Source organism: Notothenia rossii, assembly GCF_949606895.1.
Source record: "Notothenia rossii genome assembly, chromosome: 8".
Taxonomy (NCBI): domain Eukaryota; kingdom Metazoa; phylum Chordata; class Actinopteri; order Perciformes; family Nototheniidae; genus Notothenia; species Notothenia rossii.
This window is the reverse complement of record NC_136906.1, coordinates 50,703,751-50,717,000: the sequence shown is the minus strand read 5'-3', so window position 1 is coordinate 50,717,000 and position 13,250 is coordinate 50,703,751. Positions and strand designations below refer to the sequence as shown.

The following is a 13,250-nucleotide window of genomic DNA, read 5'->3' as shown; positions in this document are numbered from 1 at the left end:
TTTCTCTCTTGTTGACACGGGTGCGTTGTATGTGGAGCAGTGCGGAGCGGTGCAGAGTTTTCCCTGGCAGGTTAAGCTGCGGTTCCTTTGGGATTGTTGAGCGGGGTGTGTAGTGTTGCGGAGAAAGTGGTTGAAGCTTCGGCTTGGGAGCATGGCCGTGGTCTCAGTAGTGTTGCTAGCCTGCTAGTCGCTTTGCTGGGCCAGCGGTCTCCAGTGCATAAATACCCACCACAAGTAACTGCATGAAGACTAGGGAGGAGATTAGTCAGTGGGTTGGTAACAGTTAGTGGGGAAACTCCAATCAAAAAGTTAGTGTTGTTCCACTTTGGACGCATAAAAAACGTTGTGGTGTCGGTCCGGTTTGTTTGTTTGTTTTTTTCCCTTCTCTCGGCGTAAAGGTCCGGTGTTGTGTTCCGGTGAGGGCTCGGTCTAATTTAATATGGCTGATGTAGAGGCATTTATTGAAGCTCCGTCTCAGGAGTCTCTTGGCACTTTTTCAAGAGAGCAGCTGCTCTTGATTGCTGAGCATTTCTCTGTGACTATTGTCGGTGATAGAAGGATGAAAGAGAACATTAAAGACTCTATAGTGTCGACATTAAGTGAGACAGGAGTGTTTGCTGCAAAGGAAGAGGGGTCTTTGTTAAAAACCTATTTTTCAGGCTAGTGCACTTTCTTTTGAGCAGCAGAAGGAATTGTTGTTGTTGCAGCTGGAACATGACAGAGTAAAGTATGCGTTGGGAATTGAAAAAGAAATCACAGTGGAGCGGATACGACAAGAATCTGAGAAAGCCAAGCTAGATTTGGAGGGACATCGTCTGTCTGTTCTCAGAGATGGTGCATTGTCCGGTGAGGGACAGGGTGAACAGGTGCCCAGGTCTCATCTTTTTGATGTTAATAACTATAGGTTTCTTACGTAACCCCAGTTCTCAGAGTAACATGAAGTGAGATGTCTCACTATGGGATGCGCCTCATCGCGGAGCAAACAGAAGCATCAATCTCATTACGCCAATCCTGATTGGCTGGTGATCTTGACGTCAGCGTCAGGGAATCTACCCCCTATAAGTAGCTTGCGCTACGCCGCATGCATCATTCAAAATAAGCACCTCTTCTCGCTTCACCATAGCAAGGAGGGCCGTCTGGTGAGACATCTCACTTCATGTTACTCTGAGAACTGGGGTTACGTAAGTAACCTATAGTTCTCATTCGTAACACTCCGTTCGATGTCTCACTGTGGGATATTGTAGCTCCCGTATTGCCAGACGAGCTTATCTCGAAAATCACAAAACCCAACCAGAATTTAACAGTTAGAGCTCTAACTCAGCAGGGGGCCCAGCACTGCATGGGCCACACTGGGAGCAGAGACGTCTAATCTGTAAAAGCGGACAAAAGTGAGCGGCGAGGACCAGCTCGCTTCTGCACAAATATCTTGGATGGAAACACCCTTGAACAAAGCCCAGGATGTAGCCAGACCACGAGTCGAATGAGCACGCAAACCCGAAGGTGCCTGCAGACCCTGACTCGTGTAAGCCGAAGCAATTGCCTCCACAATCCAGTGAGAGAGCCGTTGCTTAGTAACAGGCTTGCCCTTCTGAGGGTTAGCCCAGGAAACAAAGAGTTGGTCATTATGACGAAACTCTTTTGATTTGTCCATATAAGTGCGTAAAGCACGGACTGGACATAGCAAATTCGGCTGCTGTTCCCCGGAGGGACACAGCGGCGGAGGAAATGCCTCAATGTCAATGGGGGTACATGAACCAACCACCTTAGGTATAAAGGCAGGGTTGGGCTTCAGCAACACTCTCGTTAACCCTCGGGCGAACTGAGTGCATGAAGGATGTACAGATAGCGCATGAATGTCACTGACTCGCTTGGCGGATGCCAGGGCCAGTAACAGTACTGTCTTGAGTGACAGGTGCTTCATGTCGGCTTCTTCCAGGGGTTCAAATGGGGCTCGAGTGAGCCCATCTAAAACCACTGTCAAGTCCCATAAGGGCACCAGTGACCTGGAAACAGGAAGGAGCCTGCGAGCTCCCTTCATAAAACGGCAGACCAGAGGATGCTGGCCGGCCGTCTTACCCTCAAAACCCACATGGCATGCAGCAATAGCAGCCAGGTAGACTTTGATCTTGGAGAAAGCTCTGTGTTTATCAATTAGGTCCTTTAGAAATGATAAAATCACTCCCACAGGGCATTGAAAAGAGGTGTGCCTTTTTTGAAGGCACCAGTCCTCAAACACCCTCCACTTACAGTCATAAAGAGACCTAGTGGAGGAAGCTCTCGCACTCTGAATAGTGTTTATCACTTTCTGCGGGAGACCCACTGCATTCAGATTATACCACTCACAGGCCAGGCCCATAGGGCCATGCGCTCCGGGTGTGGGTGAAAGATCGTCCCCCCCGCCTGAGACAGTATGTCTCTGCGTAGTGGGAGCTGCCACGGCTGACCGCACAGCAGCTGATATATCTCCGCCAGCCAGTACATTGCAGGCCAGTGCGGAGCCAGCAGGTCTGCCCCGAGGTTCATCACACCCGGTACGTGCGTCACTCTCAGAGAGAGGAGACGGCCGCAGCTCCACAAGATCAGTTTGCCTGCAAGCATGTGTAACTGGAGAGAGCGCAAATCACCCTTGTCGGTTTATATACGATATTGTGGTCGTATTGTCCGTCCTCACGAGGACATGGTGTCCTCTGAGAAAAGGCAGAAAGTGTTTTAGGGTGAGGAACACCGCTAAAAGCTCCAGGTAATTTATGTGCGACCGCTGGAGGTCTCTGCTCCAGAGACCCCTCACCGGACGACCTTCGTAAATACCTCCCCAGCCTGTCAGACTTGCGTCTGTGGTGACCACCTTCCGTGAAAGGACAGCACCCATAGGCACGCCCCGTACCAGAAAAGTCGGGTGCAGCCAGTGGCGCAGTGCCATTACGCATTTCACAGTAACCATCACTCTCCGCGCGCCATGACGCGCGGGGTTTAGTTTTAGAGCGGCTACCCAGCGCTGAAACTCCCTCATGTGTAACCGTCCCAGTCGTACGACCAGGATGGCTGACGCCATGAGCCCCAGTAACCGCAGGCATGATCTGAAAAGAACATGTTTGCGCAGCTGGAAATGAGCGAGGCAAGCTCTGAAAGCTTTCACTCTTTCCGCTGACAGGCGGGCTGTAAAGGGCACCGAGTTCAGGTGTAAACCCAGGAAGAGTACAGTCTGTGCCGGGCACAACATGCTCTTTTTTTGTGTTTATTATGAAACCCAGGTTGAGCAGATGCTTTACGGGGACATTTGTCTGCGTAATAGCCTCCTGTTCCGACTGTGCGAGAAGCAGCCAGTCGTCTAGGTAGGTTGCCAGGCGAATACCCTGTTGTCTTAACGGGGCTATCGCAGCTTCCGTACATCGTACAAACACTCTTGGACTGAGAGACAGACCGAAGGGAAGTACTCTGTATTCGTAACAGATCCCCTGAAATGCGAACCTCAGATATTTCCTGTGTGGGTAATATACTGGAATGTGGAAATACGCATCTTTCAGGTCGACTGATGTAAACCAGTCGTTTTGTTGCACGAGACGCAGCAGAGATGTGTGAGTGAGCATTCTGAATTTGTATCTTTTTAGATATTTGTTCAGAACCCTCAAATCTAGTATTGGCCGAATTCCGTTCCCTCCCCGTTTGGGAACGAGGAAATACTTGGAATAAAAGCCGCTCTGACTCTGCTCGGCGGGTATTATAGATATAGCCTTCTTTTCTAGAAGTGAGAGAATCTCTCTCTCCAGAATATGGGCTGACTCTCCTCGGGCTTGTGAATACAGAACGCCCGAGAAGCAAGGGGGGGTGACAGCGAATTGGAGTCTGTAGCCCCGTGTTACTGTCTTGAAAACCCAAGCCGACGTTGTGAGCATCTCCCATTGTTTGCTCCTTAGAGCCAGCGGAGATGTCACGTCTCTTCCCCTCTGAGTCTCTATTTGTTGTGTTATGGGGCCCTCTAGTGTCTGAACACGATGGTACCCCATTTCGACAATCCCCACCGAGACTGCGCATGCGCGTGACGGTGGTGCCTTCACAACCCCAGCTGGCACTGCGCATGCGCGTGACGGTAGCGGCTCTATAACCCCAGTCGTCACTGCGCATGCGCATGGCGGTGGTGCCTTCACAGACCCGTCTATTATCCGCCTTTTGAGAGAGGCCGTAGCTGCTCTCAAAAGAGGGACAGGCGACAGACTGTTTATTGTTTTTATTGTCTTTCTTTCCATTTTTTTGGACTGCGCCCTCGGCTTGAAGCCTGGATGCGACAGTGAAAAATTATTTATTTGAAAACAACAACAATTGTGACATGTGTTTTGTGACTTAGGCAGATAGCAGAACTCGCTGTCTCTGGTATTAAGTCTGTTTCCCTTCTGGCGCGAACTTGCGGATGGCGTTGCGGCATCACTCGAGGCGGCGGGAAGATGGAGGCCTGGTGGCACCCCGTAAACACATCTGGAGCTGGGGAACAGGGAACTTCCAGCTCTGTTACCGAGGAGAGGAGAGGTGGCTGTCAGGCCGCCCGCTTCTTCTTCCTCGACTGGTAACCGAAAATCTGAGTCGGCTGTGCCTGAACAGCAGCTGCCGAAACCGGAGATTTCCTCGGCCAGCTCGTCCTCGTCTCCTGCCTGGGCTGGGGACTCGGGGCGGGCTGTGGCCTCTGCTGCCTCGGTACCTTGAACCGGGCAGGACGTGAGGCAACTTGGGCGAAGGACTGCCGTGAGACCGTCGCAGGTAGCGGCTGGACCCTTCGGGGGAGACAGAGGTGGAGGGCCTCGTCTTCCTTCTTTTTCGACTCACATCTCCGCTGCATCGAGACTAAAGCGGAGCCGAAAATACCCTCGGGAACGATAGGCATGTCAAGAACATCCTCCTTTTCCCGGTCTGGGAGGTTGGTCAGGTTGAGCCACCTGGCTCTCTCCTGTACCACCATTATGCCCATGACTTTGCCCATGGCCTGGACTGCACAGCGCTGCACACAGAGGCAAATGTCCGTGATCGCTGCGATCTCGTCCCATACGGCCGGCCCAGGTTTGCTTGATAGGTCCTCGCAGAGCTCCGCCTGGTAGGCGGTCAGCAGTGAGGAGACATTGAGTGCCCTGGCGGACAACGCTGCGGCTTTATAGGCCCGTTCCGTCATCGCTGACTGGAACTGGTCTGCCTTCACCGGTAGCGTGGGGTTCCTGCTTGGTGTCAGAGCCAGCCTCGGGTGGAGGTGGGCTGCCACCAGCGGTTCCATGGGCGGCATGCGGAGCAGGCCGAGCCTCTCCATACCGTCACAGTCCAGGGAGGAGGCACCCTGGATTGGGACCTTATTACTGAAGGGGCGGTCTCTCCACGAGATCGACACCTCGTCCAGCATCTCCGGGAAGACTGGAAGGAGCTGCCTCTTTGTCCTCGCTGCTTGGGGCAAAGTCTTCCACTCGTAGCGAGACCTGGAGGTCTACTTGGCCATTTCAGGCCATGGGATGTCCAGCCTGGACGCGGCACGTTGACACACGGCCTGCAGGTCCATGCTCAGACAGGGCAAAGCTGATGCGCTATCGCCCGGGAGAGCAGCCTGAGCTCCCGGCTTTGCAGCCTGAGCTGATGACACGAAGACATCATCGTCTTGCTCATCCGAGTCGGACAGGAGGGACTCAGAGGTATCCTCTTCGTCCTCCATGTAGTCCAACTCCAGGACATCATCCGCGGGCGAGACCATGGTGAGGTCCAGTTGGGAGCCCCAGCCTGACACAGCGCGGGGCTCCGCTCTCGCGGCTGTTGCCGCCACCGGGCCCCAGCCTGACACGGCGCGGGGCTCCGGTTCAGCAGCTGCCGCTGTTATTGAGCCCCAGCCTGACACAGCGCGGGGCTCAATCTCCGCGGCGGACGCCCCCATGTCTTGATTGCCGGCCGGCGAAACAGCGGACATGAGGGGGTCCTGTCCCGACAAACTAGCTTGGCGTGCTAGCCGTCGGCGGAGGCTCTTGATGGTGAAGCGGGCACAATGCCCGCACGAGCCGGGGTTGTCGATAGCCTCCTGGGCGTGTTCCAGCCCGAGGCAGGACGAGCAGACCTGGTGTGAGTCTGTGCCTGATATCTTCAACCCGCAGCCGCAGAGCCGAGCCTCCGAGTCCCTGACTCCTCTGGTGTGAGGGAGAGAAGCGTCCATCTCGTTCGCCGTGGTGACGGCGTGGAGAGGACCCGCTCGTAACAGGTAAGTTGCTGAGAAAAAAATTCTTCCCCACCTGTCGTTAATCCGGTGAAAAAAACGACGGTGTAGAATTTTATTCTCAAAGAATATTAACTGGTGTGTTAATACCCTTTTTATCTTCCCCTCCTCTGGTGTGAGAGAGAAAAAGGAAAAACCGTCCCCGCTACCTTGGTGTCGGTAGTGAGGAAAGGCAAGTTAGTAACAGGTGTGTTACCAGCTTGAAAAATCAAAACCTTACCTTTAATTCCGAAGAAAGAAACGGCGAGGTAGATTTCAACACTAACTAGTGTGTTAGTATTAACAGTCTTCTTGCAGAAGTATATATAGAAGTAGCCGGCGAGCGCCCGTCGACCGAAGTTAGCTTGGATAGCTTGGTTCCGTCTGTGGACTGTGTGAGCTAGCCCGGCTACCGATAGAGATGTGCTCTGAAGCGAGAAGAGGTGTTTGAATGATGCATGCGGCGTAGCGCAAGCTACTTATAGGGGGTAGATTCCCTGACGCTGACGTCAAGATCACCAGCCAATCAGGATTGGCGTAATGAGATTGATGCTTCTGTTTGCTCCGCGATGAGGCGCATCCCATAGTGAGACATCGAACGGAGTGTTACGAATGAGAACCTGCGCTTGCTGCCTCACTTTAATGAAAGCGATCCCGACACGTTTTTTTAAATTATTTGAACGTGTAGCTAGGGCTAGAGGTTGGCCTGATGCGGACTGCACTCTGATACCTCAGTGTGTTCTCACAGGAAAAGCACAGTCAGCATATTCCTCCTTATGTCTTGAGGATAGCTCTAGCTATGGTAAAATAAAATAGGCGGTGCTAAGGACATATGAACTGGTGCCATAGGCCTATCGACAGCGTTTTAGGTCCTTTGAGCAGAAACAAGGTCAAACATATGTGGAGATGGCGAGGGATTTGTCGGTTCATTTTAAGCGTTGGTTAACTGCTCAGGATATCGCTTCTTTTGACGATTTGTGTGACCTGATGGTTCTGGAGCAGTTCAGAAATGTTCTTCCTGACCGCATTGCAACATATGTCACGGAACGAAAGGTCACTTCTGCGGCTGAAGCTGCTGTGGCAAGTGATGAGTTTGTGTTGCTTCATAAGAGCAAGTTCGGAGGGCGCTCTGGGGCCCTGACTGTTTGTGATGGAAATAGAAAGGATGGTGGGATGGATCCAAGGAAATTGGGTTTGGTCAAATCTGATGTGGACAACATGGATAACATTAATAATTGCCACTACTGTCCTGAAAAAGGCCATTGGAAGGAAGAATGTCCTGCGCTTAGAGCAAAATCTGAGGGAGGAAGATGTTTTGTTGGGCCTGTTGCGTTGGCTGCTCCTGTGAAAAGCTGCTGTGTTGACGATGTGGTTGCATCCAACTTATGTGGGTCTGAGGCAGGGGCGGACTGGCCATTGGGAATACCGGGAGTTTCCTCGGTGGGCCGGTGCTGTGTGTGGGCCGGAGGGCCCAAAAAAAAAAAAAAAAAAAGATATTCAATTTAAAAAAAAGAAAAGAAAAAATATTTTTTGCCTGAATCCTACCGGCCCACATTTGTAAGTATTCCGGCCACTACTTTTTTTGTTTTGCTTACCTAAATCCTACCGGCCCACATTTGTAATGGCGCATTTACACTGCAGGCCTCGCTCGGTTTGGTTAGGCCTTATTAGGCCCGGCTCACTTTAATGCTGCGCTCACATTACAGTTTAGGAACTGAGGTAGTATCTATAGTAACACAGTGTAGGCGGAGCCGTGACGTCATCTTCAATGAGTGCCCCAGAAAAACAACACAGCCGTTAGCTGTTCGCACTCAGAGCTCACAGCTCTTCATATCTGTTCAGAAACTAGACAAAAGTTAAACAAGTACAAACCACAGACTGCCTGTGTCATGGTGAATACAGTCGCTGGTTTATTTATGTCTGTATAGGCCGTTGTTGTAAGCGTGGACGGTCAGAGCATATATAACGTTAGCTTAGCCAAGCTCCATTTAGAAAACACGCATTTTAAAAGATTTTTCGCCTGCCGTCTGTCTGCAGACTTGTCAAAGCATTAATTCATGGTTTTTACTAACCGGTATCAGTATGTTGTTACTTCGGCATCATTTTGAAACGTGTATTACAATTAAATCACGGTCAAATATGTTCATCTTGTTGGAGTTGTAGCCCCCTTGACAGCGATTCTCTCTCTAGCTTAGCAAACTCAGCCCGACTCAGCCCGACTCAGCCCTGTTTGTTGGCCTCGATAGAACCACGATTTAGTCGGGCCAGAAAAAAGGTGAAAAAGTACCCCCGGGCCGGAACTAGGCCAAGTGGAAGCGCAACCAAAAACAGGCCCCGCACGGCTCGGCATGCTTAAAGCGAGCTCTGCGCTGCAGTGTGAATGCGCCATAAGTGTCTCAGCCCAGCCCAGCTCAGTGGGCCACACCCCACTGGGGTGGGCTGGGCTGGGCCGTTTTGATAAGCTACCTTTGTTCTATCTATCAGTTTCAATTTCACACATCAGGCGCGTAGCAGCTGTCACTGCGCAATGAACGATCAGGAGTGAGTGACTGAGAGACCTAGCTGGCAGTTGCTTGTGAAACGAACTTGTTGCATTTTGCACCATATCTACCTTCATACGACATCCACCCAAAAACATATTGACAGGGAAAATCTGCCTATAAGGATGGGCACGTCCTTTATGAAATGTTATAAAATAATAAAGTCCTCAGTGTCAGAGGCATGTGACCATCGTGTATGTAAACTGAGAGGGAACCAGAAGCATTTCCATCAGATTGACTCTGTCTGTGTTACTACTACTCGGTTGAGAAGAGAGGGCCACATAAGTAGAGAAAACAAAACCAAAAAATGAAACCTAACTTTTGACAGTGGTACAAATCCATGTCACCATTCCTTCAATTATCAAATCAATCAAATTGGAAAATGACAGCAGTAACTTTAACCAGCTGTTGATAATCCAGCCTTGGGAACGCTGGTGTAACAAAGTGAAAACTAACTGTAATTGTCAGGTAATATTGCTTTCAAGCCTTTTTCCAAACAGCTGTGCTATTTAACTTAATAATGAAGCTTCCTTGAATTTGAACATCAAAGGGTTACTGTGACAGTGTTCCATTTTCTGCTCTTTAACTCGCTGCCATCGTATTAAGTTTATGAAGCAAAGTCGCATAATCTTATGAATTTCCTAACTTTGTGGGATAAGAATGGATTATATTGAGTTTAGTAAAATACATGGAAGCGAACCATGCTTCTCACTAGACCCTGCAGACAATAGTTTGATTAAATTGTTGACCGTGTGCCACTAAGTCCTTGCTGCTTAAATCTCCAAAATGTGATCTTGCTTCCCCTGTTATATGTCTAATTGGACTAAATCAATAAAATAATAAAGAAATGCGTCATACCTTACAATCTTTCTGCTGGATCCTTCTGTTACTGGAATTTCTCTTCTACATCTGAAAGTGGGAAAACATTTTATGATTTTATGCAAGCTTTATGCAATGTTTAGAAGCACTTTTTGGGTGATTCTTGATTGAAATCCTAAACTAAGAGGGACCTGTTGACAAATAGAATAGAGTTTTCTGTTTCCGTGACATTAAACGTGACCTATCATGCAAAATGCACTTTTGTACGTCTTTTATACATGAATGTGTCCCCGGTGTTCCAGGGAACTCACCAAGTGTCAGAAAACACAACCCTCTCTATTTTCCTCCATACCCAAATCTCTTAAAAAGGGGCTGCAACGGATCTGATACAGACTGATCCAGATTTAAACACTTCTATGACGTCACAGAAGTGGCGCTACGGCTATTGGGCCAACTCCACCAATCAGGAGGAGACAGCCACGGACATTGTCGTTCTAAAGCGCTGGAGACGCTGTAGTACATATGCCAGGCCTGTAGATGGTGCTATTCTCACAGAATCAGCCCATGCAAAGACAGTGTTAAATTGAGCGAAATGAAGAATGGCTAAAATGCATGATCTTTTGGTATTTTGAAAAATAAAAAGTATAAATATGCCTTATATAGGTATAGTCCCACACTATATTATTCAAATATAGCATGATAGGTCCACTTTAATCATTCTTATTCATTTCACTAATTCATTTACCAGAGGGAACATTTCATCAAATAAAGTGAATTTGCGCTATGTGTCTGTTATGAACACCTAAAGTTCCAGGGATAAGGAAACCAGATCATTCATTCCCTCCCAGATGTCTTTGGGTTATTAGATAACACAATAAGCCTCAGTGTCTCCATTTTAAAACCACACTGGAGCATCATGAGATGGTTTTCACTTTCTTTGGTTCATTTGTTCTTTTTTAATTCAGTAGGTGAACCTATGTTCATAAAATAGTGTGTGTGAGCTTAACTGTATGAGTTCAATTTAAACAGAGCATTTTCTTTCAGCTCAGATTTTTCTTTTTAAACTAAACTGTAGTAAATAAAATCGTTGTGTCACGATCGGTCTGTGTTTTATTTTGTATTGTCAAGATCTGTCTTTGTTTTCCCGTTTAACTTTGAAAGGTGTTCACCCCCTGTCTCATGTCTGCATTTACTTCCTGTCAGTTTTCCCTCCTGTGTGATCAGCTTCATCCCAATACCCCTCCTCGACTCCTCCTTTCCCTCACTCGCGTCACTTCCTTGCATCTCAGCTCCGCCTCCGTAAGATGCGGGCGAGAGACACGAGGAGGCGACGTGAGGACAGAGGAGTCCTCGGGTATTAATTGGGATGTCCTCGTTCACTCAAACGTCACTTTTAAACGACGTCGGTTAATGATGACATGTGCACAGCTGTATCCCGTCTCATCGGGCTTAACTGAGGCCCCGGCCACACGAGGACGAAAACGGTCGTTTGCGTTACTGTTTAGTGTCATATAGACCGTTCGGCCACACGAGGACGACCGAATATGTAAACAGCTCCAGTACCATCCCACACAGCCATGGTTCCGTGTTCCATGTTCAGTGTTCCGGTTCCGTGCCCAGCAGCCATGGATCCGGCTACAGAACCGGCCCACACAGCCATGGTTCCGGCCCCAGTTCCGGCCCCAGCAGCCATGGTTCCGGCTTCAGTACCGGCCCCAGTAGCCATAGTCCCGACTCCAGTTTTGGCTCCAGGACAGTAAACAACTGCGGAAACGATAACGGGTCCCAAGGTGGATAGAACAGCATACGCAACGCTCTGGGGGGTCCACCGGCTCCGTGTGTACGCCCTGCCTATACGATCATTTTCTGATAATGATGACGCAATAGCCCCGCCTCTCCCCACCTCTGCTTCTGACCCCCGTGTCAAAGTAAACTGCACACTGAATTCAGATTATTTATCTTTCTCTCGATATGGACGCGAGTGAAGTCTAATCTGACAGGACGGAGACACGCAGCTCTGCTCACCTGCAGCTCCTCCCGCTGTGATGCAGCGGTGAACGGAGCAAAACACACACTTCAAGTCAGATCATCGCCCTTAGCTATTTTAATTACCTCTCAAACTACCTAAACTAGTTATAAATATGTGTATTTTTACTTTCGGCCGGGTCACTCATTACTGGATCAGCTGCTGCTTGAGACAGACACTGACGCTGTCCGAAGAGAGGAAGGAATAAGAGAGGCTCCGTGTGTTTTATTATATTATATAGAGTCGTTATTCATTTGTGTTAAAGCTCAATAAATAACAAAGAAGACCTTTGACCGGCACTTTTATAATTTTGTCCGGAAGATTTCAACTTAAATACACGTTGACTGGCGAAAAACTCTGCCCGGTTTGCTCTGCCCCCACCGCGGAGAATAAACAGAAGGGCAACCATGACAACCATGCTTCTTCGCTGCTTTTGTGGAGGAAGTTACAGCGCCACGTACAGGCTCCTGTATATGTACTGCAGCTTCTCCAGCGGTTGGAGCTAAACGGAGCTGTCTTGTGTGGACAGACACTATCCGGTGAACATTGCGTGTGGACGGAAGCTTTTTTGCGATTGCGTTTGCGTTAATCCTATGCGTTTAGCCGTTTTCTGCTGAAATCGACCAGCTGTGAAGATGGGGGCGGGGCTTTTATACGTGAGTAGTGAAAACACTTTCACGTAGTCTGCTCTCGTGTATCCTCCCTTTCCTCCCGCACCCCTCCTCGACTCCTCCGTGTGCATTTCAGCTATTGGGACGTCCTTCAAATTGGCGTGTCTTGATCGATTTCCGGGTCAAGTCCCGGAGGAGGGGAAGAGAGGAGTCGAGGAGGGGTATTGGGATGAGGCTTTTGTCTCAGGGAAGGTTTCTCATTTCTCTAATTTCCCCTCCTCGACTCTTCGAATCCTCGGTCTTCCGGTAGTGATCCGGAAATGAATTTCAGCGCACCATGTTGAAGGACATCTCATTTCTCTAAATCAGGGGTGTCAAATTCGAGGGCCATTCTGACGGTTGTAAATAAAATCAGGGGCCATGACATTCATTACAGTGATTCTTGTTATGGTTACAATTCATATACATGACTCAGAGATAACGCCAATGCAGCCAAACTGGCGTGTTTATTCACAATCAAACCAAACACATGACTGGCGAGAACCTGCCAGGAGAGGGCACATGGATGACAGGACCATAACAAATATGTTTAGAACTAGGCTAGCATGTGGATTAAATAAAATACAAATAGTGTGTTCCCCCTTCATATTTGTGGATAATTCTTTATATCAGCAAAATAAGATGAAAGTGCTTTCAATAGCATCAAGTGCAAAACCAATGCTGTTTTTAAAGATAATAATAATAAAAAAAAAAAGAGAATTGCACAATTAAAGAAACTACATTAGCAGTCTAGCCTACAGTAGGTTCAGTTTATAACAAAATAGTTCACAATTAAACAAAACCATTAGGACTACTACTGTATCTTTCAACACAACAAATGTTTTCTGTGATAACACAAAATAGTCAGTGCAACAAGGCCTATCTGAAATGCATTGTAGTTTAACTTTTACCAGACACTCTGCACCTTTTCTTACAGATGATCTCATCTATTCTAGGCTTAATGTCCTTTGCTGTGGCCACTTTCAATACCGACGTCAGATGCTGGT

At 48.7% G+C, this 13,250-nt stretch overlaps 1 protein-coding gene across 5 annotated transcripts in view; it reads right to left on the bottom strand.

Moving 5' to 3' along the window:
* Window positions 1–13,250, bottom strand: part of LOC307016864 (gamma-aminobutyric acid receptor subunit rho-1-like) — a 141,972-nt gene that overhangs the window by 55,765 nt on the left and 72,957 nt on the right. For 4 of the 5 annotated variants that reach the window (XM_079646207.1, XM_079646212.1, XM_079646208.1 and 1 more), the window contains one exon: window positions 9,607–9,657. The gene's annotated coding sequence lies outside the window, so the exon portion shown is untranslated. The remainder of the gene's footprint in view (window positions 1–9,606; window positions 9,658–13,250) is intronic. The other variant, XM_079646209.1, reaches the window with a different exon arrangement.